Source organism: Lactuca virosa, chromosome 6, assembly GCF_052849685.1.
Source record: "Lactuca virosa cultivar CGN04683 chromosome 6, Lactuca_virosa_CGN04683_v6, whole genome shotgun sequence".
In the NCBI taxonomy this organism is placed as follows: Eukaryota; Viridiplantae; Streptophyta; class Magnoliopsida; order Asterales; family Asteraceae; genus Lactuca; species Lactuca virosa.
Genome location: NC_136431.1, coordinates 54,164,183 through 54,171,078, shown reverse-complemented (window position 1 = coordinate 54,171,078; position 6,896 = coordinate 54,164,183). Strand labels below are relative to the sequence as shown.

The window sequence follows — 6,896 nt, the reverse complement described above, 5'->3', positions numbered from 1 at the left end:
AACATGTATATATATATATATATATATATATATATATATATATATATATATATATATATATATATATATATATATATATGGTAAATTTAGAGGATAAAAACAATTAAATTGAAGGGATTTTCATTGCATTTAGATGAGGAGATTTTCATTATTATGAGTAAAAAACAAAATACATACTCCATACTTGCATCAATATATATGAACGGGAATATATATGAAAGCGGGAATGAGAAGCAAAAAAGAATAATATTATAGTGTATTTACATGAAACCGGAAAGGAATCCATGATTGTAGAGATTGAAATGTTCTTTTGTGATTCCATTCCATTGCCATAAGCATTAGTAACCTGAGAACAAAACCTCGAATTACCGAAATATCCTTCAAGTCGACCGACTGCAACCCCATTCACATTCTGAGCACCCGCCACCATAGTTTCCAACTTTTTTAATACTTCTATTTTAGTTAATATTTATTTATTTTTTAATACTGACGTTTGAACTATCAACCTGTAAAATATAAACATATATTAGATATAAAATAGACCCATAAACATTTACTCAAAAAAAAATCCAGTAGTGATGCAAATAAGTATGGCAGAAATAATTATCTCAACATTGTATCTAATAAACATAAACAGAACATGCAATTACAGAGGTTCTATACAAACCATTTATTTGACTTTTTGCATAAAAACATACAGTCAAAGTACATGAATGTGACCAAAAATCCACAAGGATCTGAGAATTGAGAATTTGAAGAAGAATCTAAAGGGAAATGTTCTTTATTTTGTGTAAAATGGTTTCACATGGTATTTGTAACTTTAGAAGAGACGCAATCAATTAACATATTAGCAAAACCCCAAAAGAGATTACTTCAATTCTGAACTTAATATTGTTTAATCCGAATCTTTATACTCAAGAACTAAACATCAATCAAAGAATGTATGATGAACCATAACCCACCTCTTGGTAACTCTATAAAGATGCAAATTCTTCCATTTTCCTCTCTCTTTCTTCCGTGTTGACTGTGTCAAAACAAAGTAAAATATTCTGGGGAAAATTAGGGTTAAAAATCAAAAGCAAATGATCAAAAATTAAAAATCAAATGAAAATAGAGACACTGTTCAACAAAAATAAGGAGAAATCAAAAAGCTTACAATCAATTGAAGGTGAACAACTTCAAAAAAACAAACATCCTCAACACTATATTGTTCTTGGACAGTGGTGGGGTGTCAGACCAATGGTGGGTGAAGAAGAAGACAACGAATATCTCATATGAATGAATATTTTTTTTGTAATTTACATCTAAAAAGAATTTACCTTGCAACTCTCCACTTCTGATAACCATTCAGCGAGGTCTGTTGCCAAGGAGATGACCACCTTTTGCAATAGTGAACCAACTACAAAACAATGTGTAAAAGTACGATCTGAATACTTGTGGTGGTTCCCTTCTTACTAAAATATAATAAGCAAATTAAAATGCATTATTTCATCTCATATATAGTTTAGAAAAAGATTTTATTTAAAAACAACAAAAAGTACTCACATGTCTGCAATTTCTGCAGTTTATGAGGAATGACATCCCACTACTTTTTTCTACCTCAAATTACAAGAAAAAAAAAAAGAACACCCACAACCAAAAATAAATTCAAAGATCTGATATTTATAAAAATTTATTGCTTATCTAACTATTCCAAACTCTTGTTTCCATGTCGTCAAAACAGTCAACCCATTTTTACACTCTACTCTAATTTTATGTGATTTTTACATGACCTTATGACAGGAAGATAATTGAAAGAGCATGCAAGGTTTATAATAAATAAAATAATGATATTTTAGTGAAGTTTCCATGTTTGAAAACATTATGAGATGCAAGCCTTTTGTTTTGCCAAATTAGGTTATAGGTCATGACAATCAATAGTTTAGTTACCAATTTGCCAAATTATTATGGTCTTAAAGAAGAGAATGGATACATATATAAATTACCAACAATCAACATTACTCAATTGATCTGTTAAATGTGCTTCCTGGATGTTTATATTGATCCAGAAAAAACCTTCAGCCTGCAAGTGGGGGAAAAAATGTGTTAACGCAATAAATAACAACATGCTTCCATTTCTTCCTATTGCAGCATTATACTTTGGAAAATTTATTCAATTATAGCAAGTGAAAGTCTATCTAGAAAATATATGTTTGCTTTAACCAAAAAAAAAAGGTCATTAAAACCCAAATAGGATTATAACAATTTTAATTTTTATCTTTAATTACCATTAAAAAAAAGGTCATTAAAATCCAAAACGGTAAACACGGGAAATTTTCATCAAAATCCCTTGAAACCACTAACTTTTAATGATTCGTTGGAAATGGAATGGAATCCGTTGTGTTTATGTTTGTTTCACCTCTTTGTAATGAATTATGCTTTCGGGTCCCTTTCCGTTACGCTTCAATATTTCAAGTTTTGATAAATGCCTGCAACAAACGAACAAACAAATATTGTCATATTATAACCTGCCAAATAAAAAAATAGTTACAAGTACAGCCAAAAAAAAAAGTTAATGGAAAATAGAAGAAAGAGACGTAAAGGGATACACAAAATAGAAAAAGGTGAGATTTATTGGTTAAATTGGTATCCACTTCGGGGAAGAAAAGTGTGCCAGAAAGTTTTTCGAGCGGACATATCTGTGAAAATCAACAAACTAAAGGTACAAAAAGTGGTAAAATGATAAAACTTTAAAGAAAACAAATTTTGGATATAAATTGAAAAAAATCGGCCACCAAAAATATAATTTACTCCAATAATAAAAATCATCAATAAAAAATGTATTAACCATGAATGAGCTAACAAAAGCATGGGAATGTGTTCCACGAAGTGGTATTCCAAATATTATTCCAGCTGCACAATTGCTAACATTTCACGATAAATAATATATATATATATATATATATATATATATATATATATATATATAAGTTACAATTCTACATTGTTATTTGTTATATATCAATATATATATAAACAATTTGAACATAATTAATATAGTGAACACCTTGTTGCATCAAATCCTCCGATGTAGCAATATCTTGATGCCCCTATACCACCATCTGGGCCCTAAGAAACAAAAACTTCTGTAAATAAAAAAGAAGGGTAAAATGGTCATTTACTCGTATTATAACAAAAACATGTGCCCTTCGTAGTCCAAATTCAAGAAGAAGTTTGGATTTTCCAGCAACAAAACGATGTCTTGCAGCATTTGTGGTGACTAATGATGCATAATTTATAAGATTCACATCAGGAGTTTCCAACAATTGAACAACCTGTAAGAAAACAAAATATAAATAAATGGATTTCAAATTTTCAATTCACATTCTTTCAAAAACTATCTTGAACAGTGTGTTTGACTGATTGACTCACAGCTACTGGGCCTTCAACTCTCATCAGGGGTATTTTAGGAAAGACAACTGACCCTTCTGTAATTGCATACACTTCAACATCGGAACAATCAATCCCTTCAAGGTAATCAAATAAGGCATCCTGATATCAACAGAAGAAAATTGAGATGAATGAACAAATCTTTAAACTTGATTATGTTTTTATGAGGATCAAGTATTGTAGGACTAGTTTCAGTAAATCTGAATTGAAGCTTTACCTCACATGCAGGAGATAAAGTTTCTCGAACAAAAGCAATCTCTTCCTTCGATAATTTAAAATTTGCAATGAATCTTATTCACTCTTCTAAACCAGCAAAACCTGTGTACTCACCACCAAAGGGATTTTTCCGAAAATATAAGTCAAATCTCCGAAAATATAAGTCAAATCTGAAAGAAGTCACAGATTGCAGATAACATATCAATCCTAAAGTTCCCAAATTATTTTCAAAATTACATGCCCTAAAGCCAGTGTAATCAATTCCATCTAGAAACAAACAAATCGCATAAATCAAAACTATAGAATGAAAACAGAGGAATTGAGAAACTAACACAACTCGTTCTTTATGGTTTCCAGCTTTCCAGTACGCGTAAGCCATAGTGAACTGATAGAGATCGTTGAGCAGCGGCGTAACCATGGGATTAGTGGGAGCATCGATTACCGGCGGTGGACGATTATGTTTCTCCTCTGTAGCGCCACTATTAACTTCCGGTTTTACGTCCATTCTATGTATGTTGGTTGCTCAATCAAGATGAAAAAAGTTGTATACACTTCCTAAATTTCGTCCCCTTATCTATATATGTGTGTATGAGCGAGAATCAAAGCAGGATGTGTGTGCGCTCGTGTTTCGGATATATAGGGGCCAATGGAATCGAAAAAGAGGAGAAACAAAAGGACGGAAATGGCGGAGGTCGGCGACTGAAGGCGACCTGAGCCAGAGAAGTTGTTGGCGACGGGGGGAGAGTGAATTTCTCCATGAACGCTCCGTAATCGGAGGTGACAGATATGGTATCGTCCGTCTATGCGTCACTTTTCAACTGCAGAAGATAAAATAGAGGATTAGGGTTAGAAAACTCAAATTGTGTCTCTTAAAAGTCGACATACTCAATAAGGGTGAGGGTTTATGTTGTGTAATAGAACGGTTGCAGATGGGATTCACAATAAAGAAGGAAAGCAGCTGGAGATGGGTCGAAGCTAATGATCGGGATGGGTATGGCAGAAAAACACAAAAGGAAAAGTAAAAGAAGGACTTACCCGGAGGAGAACCGAATTCAGCGATATATGGTCATTGAGGAAGTGATGAGTTGTTGCTGGGACCTTTCGCTTTGAAAGCCCTAAAATCCCCAAACGATCGACAGTGGATCCGAGGATGGAACACAGAAGACGTAGAGAAAAGCAGTTCAAGGCGGTGGAAGCAAATGTGTAGTTGGTGGCGAGAAAAGTATGAAGCAGAAATATCAGAAGAATCCAGAACATATCATCTGATGGACGATCGTGAAGACGTGCACACTCAATACAGTGGCGAAGATAAAAGACACGGTAGATTGCTAAAACGTATACACAAACAATAAACCTAATGTCAAAATATGCCCTTACTACTTCCAAGAATAATACAGGGACCATTTATGTCAAAAAAACAGAAGTTCACTATTCATCTTTTAACACAACTTTAATATATATATATATATATATATATATATATATATATATATAATAATATATCCGATCATCAACTTAGTTGATCCACATATATTATAGAAACTAAATAATTAATTCAAATTAGGGTAATTTTAGTAGTGACATTGTTTTGTAAACGTGTCTCAGTATATTTCAACGTAATGTTAGATGTCATTTTATGCATCTTTTATATTAGTTTTTATTAGTATTTTGCATCATATTTTATGCTTAAATGTTCGCATTCCTTTAAATAATAGGCAACTAATGTATTTTGAAATAATTCCCATATTGTTCAAGTTTTGGTGTCTATTTCAGGTAACTTGAAGTGGAGTGGTAGTTTGAAAGCCCTTGGATATTACTCGAGCATATTTGGAGCCGAAACGCTAAGAAAGACCAAACACCAGTTGTGTTCCACTTACGAAACTTAACCAAAGCAATTCTGAATTTTTTATGAGTGTTTAAAATACTTCGCTGACCAACCACGAGCCGTACTCCACCTCTAAAGAATTTGTGAAGGATTTTCTAGAGTCTGATATCAACAAAGCCCAAGCACGGGTCGTGCTTCCCTTTCGAAGTCCATTTTTCTGATTTTCTCGGATTTTTACGTTGCGATGACAAAGTACGACCTGTACACCAAAGCACGTGTTGTGCTTCATGTTCTTGCTTCTAAACTAAGTCTCGTTTTGGCAATGTACTTCATTTAAATGCATATGGACTCCACCTGCCTCCAAACACACGTCGTGCTTCCCTAGCACGGGTCGTGCCTCTTGCCAGAGCCCTTATTTATAGCCAAGCTTGCTATATAAATATCGTGTGTCCTATCAGTCAAACCCTAGATTGTTGCAGACGATCGAAATCCTATCCAGTCGATTTTTACGCAATTTCTGCACTTTTTTGTCATTTTATGAAGATTTAAAGATTGTTGATCGACTGTCTCAATTAGTGTTAAAATTAATAACTTTTGTTTATTGTAAACTAACATTTTGGAGGTAAGGGTATATTTTGTATTAGTTTGTTATTTACAGGGTGTATGTAATCATCTGAATTAGTTAAAGGGTTGGAGTGAAAGTTGGTCATATCAGCATGGGTTTGTATGCGGGTCTTCGGGTCTTCTATGACCCGACTATATATTGAAGATGAGAGTTGAATCCATCATTCATTCTCTTTACATATTTTAGAGATCATCTTCTTCTCTTGTTCTCACAGTTCAACGATAAGATTTTCATGTATCTTGTTTGTTCTAGATTAAACTTTTTACTCAGTTCTTTGATAGATTAGGATGTGTGATTTGTTGTGAGAGTAGTGTAGGTTTTCTGTAGTAAGGTTCTTATGTAAGTTGATGAAAACCTTCTGACTCTTAATCTTCTAATGATATAAGGGTTGTTTATGTTGGCAAAAAATTGTGTCTATTTTTTTACATGGTGTCAGAGCATAGTGCTCCGATTTGCATCTCCGATAAGTCATCAGCTTTTCTTCGAAGAAGTATAGTCGATTTCCCTTTTCTTTGTTTTTGATCATTCCTGTTCTTCCTAGTCTGGGTTCGTTTAGACTTTTCTTATAAAACTCTAAATCTTTGATGAAATTTGTGAAGATCTGGAGTTTTGATTCCGATCTAGGGTTTTCTATTTTAAAACCCTAAGTCAAAACTTCATTCTCGTTTTTTGTTCTGTTAAGATTTTGGTTACTGCGAGCTTTTATGCTTCTTTTCAGATTCCTTGAAGCTTCGCTACTGTTGTTAGACCAAAGATTTTGTTAAGATCTTGGTTAGACCAAAGATTTTGTTCTGTTAAGAT

At 33.1% G+C, this 6,896-nt stretch overlaps 1 long non-coding RNA gene across 13 annotated transcripts; it reads right to left on the bottom strand.

The window, feature by feature from the left end:
- Positions 1-227: 227 nt before the first annotated feature.
- Positions 228-4,949, bottom strand: LOC145119338 (uncharacterized). Of its 13 annotated transcripts, none has more exons than XR_013713792.1 (11): positions 4,681-4,947; positions 3,978-4,463; positions 3,647-3,747; positions 3,412-3,531; positions 3,047-3,314; positions 2,399-2,468; positions 1,986-2,062; positions 1,320-1,399; positions 1,157-1,212; positions 963-1,024; positions 228-506 (listed from the first exon to the last, which is right to left on the bottom strand). It is a non-coding gene; the product is annotated as an uncharacterized LOC145119338 (long non-coding RNA). The 13 variants fall into 13 exon arrangements; XR_013713790.1 differs by having other exon boundaries at positions 1,157-1,202; XR_013713793.1 differs by having other exon boundaries at positions 1,157-1,176.
- Between the last annotated feature and the right edge of the window lie 1,947 nt (positions 4,950-6,896).